We start from the raw sequence: 12,707 nt of genomic DNA, 5'->3' as shown, positions 1-12,707 counted from the left end.
TATTTCGGACACATCTCTCTGTTCATCTACAGTATAATAATACACTTTCTCTTAAAACGTTTTCAGCTCAACCACAATATCAATCTCCTCGGAAACTTTTTTCCGAGTTCTCCAGTGAATGCGACCTTCCGAACACCGGTCGGACGTTTTAATTTTCTCTGGATACCTTGTATCACTAACTGATCAATGTCTTTCTCATTTCTCAACAAAACTTAGCGAACACCATTATTTCTTCCAACAAATTTCGTCATCGACAAAACCTAGCTAGTTCATCGATGGAATCAAGTTCAAATCAAATCTACATCAAAATCAAGTTCAACCTAGTTATGTGGCCCCAACGAGTCCAGCCTGTGTGAGAATTAAAGGTCATAGTGGGAAGAGCTCAACAAAACTATTCTCAAACAGAGAAAATGAGCTAATATGTATAGAAAAATAACAAAAAAAAATGATTAGTGCCAAATAAATGGAGTGGAATTCACGATATTGTGAACAATTGGTTTGGAACCACAACGAGCAAGAATCACAAACGAATGTTTTAGAGAGTAAAACAAACAGATAATAGTAGTACCGACTATAAGAAGATCGAAGAAGCAATATTAAAACAGCTTCCTTCACTGACAATGCGAAAGTGGTGAAAAATGTATAATGTCGATGGATACGGATCCATCCGAAACTCTCTTTTTAGCGTCATTCGTCAAAATTTATCTGCTGTCGATTCAAAACATGTTTCAGTTGAAAAAATAGTTTTCAAGTGTTAGGCAAAACGGCAGTTGTATGTCATTGTTTCAGCTCTAAATTAAAGCCAGCTGAAATAACTGGTATGCCGCAGTGTGCAAGCGTCAGCATATATAGGTTAAAAGCAGAAATTTTAGCATGTCGGTTTTCAATCTCAAACGATCAAGTACGAGCGCTGAATAATCGCTAGCCAGTAGAAAGCCAGTCTGTATTTCATTGAAGAGTTTATTTTTCACTGCTTTTACGACATCGCAGAGCGCAGTATTATCTTTAGGTTACATAACAACTAGACTCGACAGGAGTAAACATGATTAAAAATAGACGACTTTATTTATGGAATGAAAATACTTCAACCAAGTGACAATATATAAGAACATCCTTGTAATTCTGCAGTTACGTAATCCATATTGCGTCATTAGAGACGTTTTCCATAGTTAATTCTACCGATTATTTTGGAAGAAAAAATGTATAATCACGCCTCGAAGAGTGATTTGTCAATAAAGTTCCTTAGTTTTTCGACTTCATCCAAGAAACCAAGAACTTAGGCAATGCGTTCACGGACAAGGTCACTTGTGGCTCAGTTGCGCTCAATGGGTTGTAAAAGATTTCTACACAACTGAATAAGTGGAAAGAGATTTGATAGAAGATATTATTTAGATGTAAGACGGGAAAGGAAGCATCGGCTAAACTTTTATTTTCGGCTGTGAAAGAATGAGATATTTGTTTCATTTATACACTACACGTAACAGCAACAGAGCCTGTAGGTTCTCATGATAAATACATGATTTGCGATTTTCCTAATAATGATTTCATGATTTGCGAAAGTGTTACGTAATTGTTTATCCGCAAGCTTCGTCCTTGCAGTCTCTCACGCTTTATGTACGCACATTTCTAAGTAGAATTTTTTTATTGATATTTAATTTAATTAAGTGCAAGTTACTCTGGTGAAGCAAATACCAAAGTTAAGTATAGTAGAGACGAGGGATATTGTTGCAAGATATATTTGTACTCATTTTGTTCATCAGTGTCACTTTCACCTGTTTTGATCCACTTTTGTTTGGTAAAACAGCAAAACATCATGGCAAGAGGACCAAACGCGCGCTTGGTGCGTCATAGATAATTTAAAAGGGGTAAATGTGAACGATAAGCCACTGACAAACGTCACAAAGTTTATCGAGCAACCGTCACTTGATATTGTTTTAATTGAAAAGTCATTTCTCTACTGAAAACATTACGATCTCTATTTAAATTTTATGTTTGCGTCAAAAGTCACTTCAAAACAAAAGTAAATTGACTCAGAAGTCGCCTGTTTGCTCTAGCAGTTTCAGAAAGTGGAATTCCAAGTTACCCGAAAGTTTGCACCATATAATAACAGGTCTTCAAATATGTAGATTTGCAACTGCAAAAAAAAAATAATGGGCACTATTGATATGTGGTTATTCCTCCTTTGTTAAATTTAAACTATTAAGACTAAACAAACCTGCTTGAACGAGTTTGCTTTATTTACGTTATACCCAACAACTACTAGTCAGCCATGGCCGACTCTAACACTTGCTTTACTAGTACATCTTCAGGGAACCCTAATTTTATTGCCATAGGAGAGACATCTTTAAGACTGGTGAAGCAAGTCGAACAATTCTTTGATCTTTCTGGTCTTTTTTTAACACCAGCACTGACTTCATCTGAAAACGCGTTTCGAAAACTGCGGCATAAGTCTGAAAAGAAGAAAAAAACGTGATATAAGGTTGAACAGTTCAATATATCAAATTCCTTCTTCAGTGCCTTCCAAGTCTAGGACACGTTTTGCTGAATACAACTACCATGCATGATTTCCTGTACATCGCGCATCTCAATTACATTTTTTTTTTCATTACATCTATTTTTATTCCAATTCATGAAACGAAAAAGTATGTCATCAAGATGCAGAATTTATATAACAAAAAAGAATTAAATATTTAAATATTTCCAAGAGGTTTTTATCCCCCTTCTCTGGCATTTATTTGAAAAAACACAATTTTCTCAGAAACGACATAGCCAAAGTAATGAATTGGTTTCGGCTATTTAGAGGCATCCAAACGAGATGAGAAAAATTACAATGGGGTTTAATACTGAGAAAGGATAAGACGTGGGCACGTTCAAGCAGCGGTCAATAAGCCTTGAAACCGCCAAAATCTTGCACGTGATTTTATTAATTCCCGTGTGGAAATAATAGACCTGGGGTTTTTTTGCGACTTTGTTTACCTCACCTTATTTCCTGGGCATCATTCCTCCTTCAATATTTCCGTCTCCTCCTATAAATAGAAAGGTCGAAAATCAAATATAAGTCAGCTAAAAGGGTCAGAGATGTTGCTAGCCCATCCCTATCAGAGTTAAGCCATAGTACATAGTACATTGTACATAGTACATTTATTTATAGTAGGAATCAATTGCAGTTGAAATGTACTTCACTTGCAGACCATTTTAAAGTGTGGCTCGCAATTGGCAAGCGAATACAAGGAAGTATTTGATTTTCTCACATAACATTTGCCAGGCAACGATGTTTATTTCCCTCGCAGCCCAACAAGAACATAATCATACATTTAATTTTGTTTATCGAAAGAAACAAACAGCAAGGTCCTGCTGAATAATGCAACGATTTATTGTAGCACTAAGGTAACGTACGTGGCCGACGCCGACGAGGGTGTCGAGTGCGACGTGCACGCAAGCGTCGTGAAAGGCGTCTACCACGTGTTTGGCGTCCCCCACCGGGTCTCTGTCCTCCACCAGGGCCACGTCCCCGACAGGGTCGTCGTCCACCACCAGGTTTTGTTCCGCCACCTGGTTGCTGCCCTCCACTTGAACAGTTTTCTTAAAATATTTTGATATTTTGACTTTAGTTCAAGAACGATAAATTAAATAAGGCTATTATAAGGGTGATTTTCGTCACATAATTTTTACTTTTCGCATGCATGTTTAGCAAGACTATTTTACACTATTACCTATAGAGTTGCGAACTAAAAATTTGTTCGGCTAATCGACCGCTCAACCTAACCAAAGATCGAGGAAACAGACCAATTTTAAAATTAACAGAAAAATTAATTTCATGGCATTATCACATTAAACTTCGCATCACCGGATCTTCCACGAAACTTCGACACTTAATTGTAAAAATATTTTTAATGAAAGCCGGTGTCCCACCGGCTTTCATTAAAAATATAAGTGGTCACACTTTTGGGCGCCTTGCTGTAATTACCCTTGGCCTTCATGATGCTTTTTTTACAAAAATAAATAAAGCTACTATAATATCACTACGATAATTAAAAGACAAACATTTTATAAACGTAGGAAGTAAAAGTTAAAAATACGGTAAAAACTCGCGAGTAAGAACCTTGTTTTTTTTTTTTCATGTTAGCCTTAACAAGTTCTTATATAAATGGCAGTTAACACACATTTAGGCTATTTAGGTTCTTTTAAGAATTTAGAATCGTTATCCAAACATCATTTCCCGAAAAACCTAAAAAAGGTCTATTTTCTGGGAAAAAATTTACATTGTTGCTAATAGAACTTTTAGTGATATTCGGCCTATTATTTGTATAAACTTGGCATACCAAGCATGCAGTGTTTATGTAAAAATAAAGCACTCATCATTTATACATGACATTGTATACATGTACAGTAAAGCCTTGCCCAAACATATTTTCCCAAAAGTAAACATTTTTAGCTAATCAATTTTAGAAAATACGAATCTGTTATCCAATTTTAGGCCAAATATGTTTTTTTTAGAAATGGGTCAAATTTGCAAATTACAGCATAACAGGTTCTTAAAATTAATGCTAGGTTCCTACTCGCGGTTTTTTACTGTAATTTCTGTGGCCCTCGCAATTCCGTGTCACATTTCTATCAACTTCAAATGGTTTCAATATCATTCTAATTATAATCGAGTTGAATTAGAAGAAGAATAGAATGAAAGTGAATGATCATCTAATATATGTGGCTTCTAGAGGTTTGGAATTTCCATCCCTTATACGCAACAATCACGTAGGTTTAAAAACATAAAACATAAACTTGTAACCTTCCTAGCTGTTAGCACGTAGTTTATTCCTACTTCTGAGATACCTTTACTCTTGTCAAAGAGGCGGGTGTTAACTTTATTTTAAAGATTGTTGTCGTCAACTTTTTCTTACATCACTTGCATTAAGACAGTCAGTATGACTATTTCGCATAATATTATCCCCGACGACATACGTTTTATGCAAATACATATGTGTTCCATATACAGTTGCAGTGAAATGATGTTTGGATAACTTAACGCCTTGGACGTCAAGCAAATTTATACCCCCGCCGTGGTACATGGTGGGTGAGTGAATGGACCCCCCCCCCCCCCCTAAGGTTTTCGTTTTATTAATGCAAAGTGAAATTATTTTGCACTGAGCAGAAAGCCCTTAGCTTATTCTACATGATGAAATATCTTTTGTATCGTGCTCACATATCTGTATATGCAGACGGAGAACTTATTCCTCGTGTGAAAGAGATTGAACTGTTAGGAGTTGTTATAGACGACGCTTTAAACTTTAGCTCGCACGTATTTAAGATAAGTAAGAAAGTAGGAAAACAACTTGACGTTATCTGTAGGTTACGGAATGTTTTGTCTTTCTCTTCTAAATCATGCCTATATAATTCTTTCGATATGGCATAATTGTCTAACGTCGTACAGGGACAAACTCGAGAAGCTTTACGAGAGAGCCCTACGTTACATCAATAATGGTGGATTTCCACTGACGCGTTTTCGTGCGTGAGACATGTATGCGGCTTGCGTCCGTTCGCGCGCCTGTCTCTATTCCGCACGTTGTCAGAAATCCACCATAAGGGCAGGTCTTCTAGCTCCGCTTCTCTATGCGGCTGCATTGGCTACACGCTTAGTGAACGTCGCATCCAAGATACACTTATTATAATATTCAAATGCCTTAATTTACTTAACATACACTTTAGATTTTATTTAGCAAGGCATTTTGTTAGTTTATATTAAGAATTTTTTTTTCTTATAGCTAATTGTAAATAGTGTAGGTTTCGTTTTTAATTTTCTAAAGATTGTAAATAGGTTCTTATTTTTGTATCTATTGTAATTTTTTGTAATGCGCATTTGATTATTTTATAGAAAATGCGCAATATAAATATTGAATATTATTATTATTATTATTATTATTATTATTATTATTATTATTATTATTATTATTATTATTATTATTATTATTATTAATAACATTGCACCAGTAATCGTAAGGACCTCTTCTGTGTCAGGGACAATATCAAGAACTTGAGAGATTGATTTGATTTGATATTTTAAGTAAATTCAATATCAAATCAAATTTCCTAAGCTACTTGCAGGTAACTTCGGCCATCCTAAAACGCCTGCTTCAAAAAGCAAGACCTATCACCTTTAATAAGGGGGACACAATGGCAAGTGACACCAATTTCCAGCTGAACCCTACACTAGCCATTAATTTACTAAAGATGAAATGTAAGGACTACTACTGGTTGTATATCAATAGCTCTACAACCGAAGCCTCCGGTCCAAAAAAGTAGGGACGGGAACTCGGCCCTGAGAATATAGACTGGAAGTCCAAATTTGCCCTTATAGGAAAAGTTAGTCAAGATAACAAATCCAGGGAATTTAATTATAAACTCATACATAGAACACTCGTAACCAAAAAGGAGCTGCACATGTACGGAATAGATATTAACAACAGATGTTTTTACTGCGATGAATCGGACTCGATTTTGCACACCTTTCTTAAATTCCGCTATTATTTATGAACAAAGTTGTGGAATGGTTTAACCAGACTTATAATTGTATGCTGTCTCCAACACACATAGAGAAAACATTTGGCATAGAGCCAGTTGGCTGTAATGACAACAACAATCTGAAATTGAATTATTGTCTTTTATTTGCCAAGTATTACTTGTACTATCAAAAGACATTCACTAAGCCATGTATTTTCAAAGAGTTCATTAAAAAACTTAAGTGGAAGCTTGAAATTGAAAATTTTGTTAAAGGTAGTACTGTAAACTATAACTCTTACTGCTTTTATGTATAAAACAAAACAATCTTGTTGATTTCTCCTCTCGCAATGTGTTGTACCTAACGAATTTAATTTGATGAAACGCTGTAGTCTCTCTTAGTGAGAGCTGGGCCTACCGTACTTTTAGTTAAGTATTAAAATTTAAGATTAGAAAAAAAAAGAAAAAATAAATTCATAACAGTAGTGTCGTTAACTACGATTGTAAATGTATATAGTTTTTTTTTCTGTTAAGTATCGTGTTAAATTACGTTAGTTTCGTAAGTGCTGTAAATTGTTTTATTTAATTCATTATTTAGATTTAGTTAATTTTTAGGCATACTGTTTTGTTGTCAATAAAGTTGTTTTGATTATAAAAAAAGAACTTGAGAGGTTTTTTTCACAAGATTGTCTTACCTAAGGTCAAGATGACCAAGTATGGACTGAATTCCGTACGATACTGGAAGGCCTTTCGCATTGCTGTGCGCAGCTAGATAGTTTCTTTTACAAATTTAATACTTTTCGATTAATTGTTCGTTTTGCATATATACGCATTTTGCATTTATTTATTTTTACTCTCGGCATATTAGCATTTGTTTCCTAGGGGCCTAGTCAACCCCGTCAGCTCCGAGGTTTAATAAATTTGATTGATTGATTGATTGATTGATTGATTGATTGATTGATCGATTGATTGATTGATTAAAGAGTACGTGCGATTGGAAACATGGTTAAATATCAAAATTTTCGCAAGCAATAAATTAACAGCTGCTGAAAGTCTTAGCATTATAGAGTAAATCCTCTTTTTAAACTTACGAAAAAAATCCAAGGGGGGTAGCGTCAACGCAGCCCCTCCCTTGTACATCCGAGGGTTAAGCGTGTGTAAATGGATGGGTTTTCCCCCTTAATGCTAACAACTAGCTGAACATCGAAAAGCAAGTGAACCGTGTTCTATTTTTACTGTAGGCAAATGTTTTCTAAAAATGGTTCCTTCTTCGTTAATCTAGATAGAAAGAAATTCTATAAATATTTTTAAATGTATAAGAAAATATTTTTGTTGAATGTTAAATGGTTTGGTTCCAATAAGAGATATTTTTCTTTTTCATGACATAAACATAGTACTTCATTTTACAATTATTTTAGAGATAATTTCCACTAAAACCGAGCCAAATCGAAAATAAGTGCCACATCATGAATAATCAAAATCCCTCATATTTCGATACTGTCACATAAGGTTCTTCGAAAGGACAACAACAACATAGCTAAGACTGCAATGCGCTGGACCGGCCTGAGGCAAACGCAGAAGAGGGTGCCCAAAAACAACATGGCGCAGAACGGTAGAAACGGAGTTAAGGGAGCTCAACTACAGCTGGAACACCATTGAAAAGCTGGCTAGAGATAGGCAGGGTTGGAGAACTTCGTTGCTTCCCTATGTGCCACAGAGGCATGATGGGCAGTAAGTAAGTAAGTAAGTAAGTAAGTAAGTAAGTAAGTAAGTAAGTAAGTAAGTAAGTAAGTAAGTAAGTAAGTAAGGAAGGAAGGAAGGAAGTAAGTAAGTAAGTAAGTAAGTAAGTAACTAGTAAGTAAGTAAGTAAGTAAATAAGTAAGTAAGTAAGTAAGTAAGTAAGTAAGTAAGTAAGTAAGTAAGTAAGTAAGTAAGTAAGTAAGTAACATAAGGCACTGAAGAATGAAGATTTTCGGACCTTGCGTTGAAATACCACCAAGTTTAAGCTTGAAGGTTATTTTCTTTCCAGATCCAGCAAAACCTGCCAGTTTTAAACTTAGAACGTATAGTTTGGGCCTTTTAGGAAAAAAAACCATCACGTGGATTCAGCCTCACTCCAGGTCCAATAGAATCGAATAAGAACGTGTCACTTATGGCACTAAAAAATTAAGATTTTCAGCCTTGGTGTTGAAAAACCACAACTTATATTTAAATAAATTTAACTCATTTTCTCTATAGATCCAGAAAAACCTTCCAGTTTGAAATTCTTAACGTACAGTTTGGGCCTGTTTGAAAACAAACACCACGTGGATACAGCCTAAGTTTCACTCCAGGTCCAAAAGAACCGAATTAGAAAATATTACATGAGGCACTGAAAATGAAGATGTTTCGGCCGTTGTGTTGAAATACCACCACCTATATTAAAGCTTATTTTATCTCCAGATCCAGCAAAACCTGCCCGTTTGAAACTTGACACAAACAGTTTGGGCCTTTGTGGAAAAATGCCATCACGTGGATTCAGCCTAATGTTAACTCCAGGTCAAAAAGAACCGAATTAAAAAAGTGTCACATGAATCACTGGAAATGAAGATTTACGGCCATTGCTTTGTAATACCACCACGTATATTAAAGCTTATTTTCTCTCCAGATCCAGCAAAACGTGCCAGTTTGAAACCTGAATGCCATCACGTGGATTCAGCCTAATGTTCACTCCAGGTTTAAAAGAACCGAATAAGAAAGTGTCACATGAGGCACTGAAAATGAAGAATTTCGGCCCTGGAGTTGAAATACCACCACGCATATTATAGCTTATTTTTTCTCCAACACTAGCAAACCTGCCAGTTTGAAACTTGGAACGCACAGTTTGGGCCTTTTTGGAAAAATGCCATCACGTAGATTCAGCCTTATGTTCACTCCAGGTCCAATAGAATCGAATAAGAACGTGTCACTAATGGCACTAAAAGGTTAAGATTTTCAGCCTTTGGGTTGAAAAACCAAAACTTATATTTAAACTCATTTTCTCTCTAGATCCAGCAAAGCCTTCCCGTTTGGAACTTAAAACGTACAGTTTGGGTCTTTTTGGAAAATTACCATGAAGTGGATTCAGCCCAAGTTTCACTCCAGGTCCAAAAGAGCCGAATTAGCAAGTGTCACATGAGGCACTGAAAATGACGATTTTCAGCCTTTGTGTTGAAATACCACTACCAATATTAAAGCTTATTATTTTACTAGCTCCGTGAGCAGTCAAGATGAAACGAATCCCGTGCTCTGATTGGCTACCCGAGCGGTCAAGATGGAGCCATCTTGACCGCTCGGGATCGCCCGCTGTGTTCCCGCAAGCGAAAAAACTTTTCCGTCGTATAAAATTCCATAAAATTTGAGCTATGAAAGTATTTTCCGAAACAACACAAGTATATCTGTCTGTTCCTAGCGAAATGGAGTCCGATAACAAAGAAATAGGTCTTGAAGTGAAATAATGAGAACAAACAAATTAATCAACAAATGCTAACGAGTTTCGTGAATTTTATTTGCCACAACAACCACCTACTACAAAAATTATAACGCAAAGCGACTTGAAGACATATTATCGTTTTTTTTTTTCGGCGGAAAAGGGAGAGCAGTCAGTGACATACCTAAAGAATAAAGACTTCGGCAAACTAATCGTTTGTGTAAAATCTTCAAAATGGAAGAAAGCGGACGGCACGGCAAACCAGGCACTGAAAGCTTTTAAAACATCTTTTCACCGAAGCCTCTAACGCTCACGTCGAATAAGGTCGGGCTCAACATTTATATCAACGATGTAGGAACGTTCAAGCTTTTCCCGTGAAGTGGTAAGTCCCAAACGCTTTCAACAATCACAATTTCAATATTCAGCTCGTGTCAGGGAAGGTTTGCACCACAAAAGCGCCAGAAGCGAGCAAATACTCTGCAAAACGTCCAATAATCAAAAGCTGGCGGCCAGATGGAATGAACATTCTTGTTTTAAGGCTTCAAACTCAACGTTGATTTGCAATTTTAGCCATTTCAATATCCTTTTGACGGTTAAAAAGAGTTTAATTTCGCTGTTGTCGCGTCCTTTTACTTCAACTCGATTCATTCAAGAATTTGACAGTCACTCGTTAAACTTTTAAACCAATGAAATGATTTAAGCGTGTGCCATTGATTGTGCATGCAACTGGCTTCCTTTTCAGTACTGTAAAAAAGTAAAATAATAAATCCTTCATTGACCAATCTTGTTCGGTCAAGATGGCAGGATATTGGCCTCGTTCTTTTTTTGCGTGTTTATGGACCGAGACGAAGTCGAGGTCCATAAACACGCAAAAAAAGAACTTAGCCAATATCCTGCCATCTTGACCTCACGCTTGGTCAATAACCCATATTTATTTTCTCTCCAGATCCAGAAAACTTTACAGTTTGAAACTTGACACGTACAGATTGGGCCTTTTTGGAAAAAATGCCATCACGTGAATTCAGCGTGATGTTCACTCCAGGTCCAAAAGAATCGAAATAGAATGTCTGTGTTGAAATACCACCATGTATATTAAAGCTTATTATCTCTCTAAATCCAGCAAACCTGCCAGTTTGAAACTTGACACGTACAGTTTGGGCCTTTTTGGAAAAATGCCATCACGTGGATTCAGCCTAAAGTTTAATCCAGGTCCAAAAGAATCGAATTAAAAAAAGTCACATGAGGGACTGGAAAATGAAGAATTTCGAGCCTTGTGTTGGAATACCACCACATATATTAAAGCTTATTTTTTCTCTAGATCCAAAAAAACATGCCAATTTGAAACTTGACACGTACAGTTTGGGCCTTTTTGGAAAAATGCCATCACGAGGATTCAGCCTAATGTTAACTCCAGGTCTAAAAGAACCGAACTAGAAAGTGGCACATAAGGCTCTGAAAATAAATAATTTCGGCCCTTGTGTTGGAATACCACCACGCATATTATAGCTTATTTTTCTCTCCAGATCCATCAAACCTCCAGTTTAAAACTTGACACGTACAGATTGGGCCTATTTGAAAAAAAGCCATCACGTGGATTCAGGTTAGTTTAAATCCAGGTCCAAAAGAATCGAATACAAAAGTGTTACATAAGGCACTGAAAAATTGTGAATTTCGGGCCTTGCGTTAAAATACAACACGTATATTAAAACTAAGTTTCTCTCTAGATCCAGAAAAAGCTGCCAATTTGAAACTTGACACGTACAGTTTGGGCCTTTTTGGAAAATGCTCCGTCAAATGATGACCTTTTAACGCTGGAGGAAACGGGCAGACTTTCGTCCTCCCGGCGGGTGCGAAGGGGGCGCCATGGCGTCTGTTCTTGGTCTGGTTTTTCAATCAAAAAGAAAAAAGTGAGCTGAAAATAAATATTTCGGTCGCATTGTGTGAAATACCACGCAGTGTCTTGAAGTATTTTCTCTCCAGATGCAGCAGAACTTGCTATTTGAAAGTTGAAACCTACAGTGCTTAACTGAACTGAAAATGAAGATTTATTTTCAAAAAAGCGTACAAATGTCTTAACTGCGAAAATTATTTCGATCCTGTTCAAGTGTTGAATAATCGTGACTTGAGAAAGAACTTTTAATTATGCGTGGGAACACGTGTCGCTGATTTCAGCTCGTTTTTAATCTAGATACACTAAATCCTGCGTTTCCGTAACTGGAGACCTTACCCTGTAGCTGATCATCGTGTATTCTACATTACAGCGAACGATTATCGATCCCGAACCATTCCCTTGGGAGCTCTGCTTCAGGCTTTATTTCAAATGTAACATTAAGAGACACATTGCAGCATGTTGCTAATGAATTCGTTTCAGGGTTATTGTAGATAGTCTGCATCGCATATAAAAATCAAAAAATGAAACTAGTTTAAACTCATTTTGTCCTGAACTGAAACACATATGTCATTTTTTTTTCATTTATAACTATGAAAGGATAAAATGTTTTCGAAGCTTAAAAGCTAAATAAAATTCACGATTTTTATTTCGGACATTCGGAAGTCATGCTGAGACAAGTTAAATGGATTAATTTTGCTTTATTATTTTTTTCTTCATTATTCTCGATTTAGTATAACGAGTGCATTCAAAAACTATTTTTTCATTAGAACGTTTACTTCGTCGACTATGTTTTGTTTTTGTAAAGAAAAACATAATTAAACATTAAAAAGTAATATAAAATCACTTAGCTGCGAAATGGTTTGGGAGGGACTGCGT

General features: G+C 36.2%; 1 long non-coding RNA gene across 1 annotated transcript; it reads right to left on the bottom strand.

Moving 5' to 3' along the window:
- Positions 1-2,216: 2,216 nt before the first annotated feature.
- On the bottom strand, positions 2,217-3,680 carry LOC144657657 (uncharacterized). The gene is made up of 3 exons (XR_013571592.1): positions 3,397-3,680; positions 2,977-3,026; positions 2,217-2,450 (listed from the first exon to the last, which is right to left on the bottom strand). It is a non-coding gene; the product is annotated as an uncharacterized LOC144657657 (long non-coding RNA).
- Between the last annotated feature and the right edge of the window lie 9,027 nt (positions 3,681-12,707).

Source organism: Oculina patagonica, chromosome 6 (assembly GCF_052425735.1).
Source record: "Oculina patagonica isolate OP01 chromosome 6, crgOcupat, whole genome shotgun sequence".
NCBI lineage: Eukaryota > Metazoa > Cnidaria > Anthozoa > Scleractinia > Oculinidae > Oculina > Oculina patagonica.
Note: the sequence above shows the minus strand (reverse complement) of the source record. Positions and strands in the feature narration are given on the sequence as shown.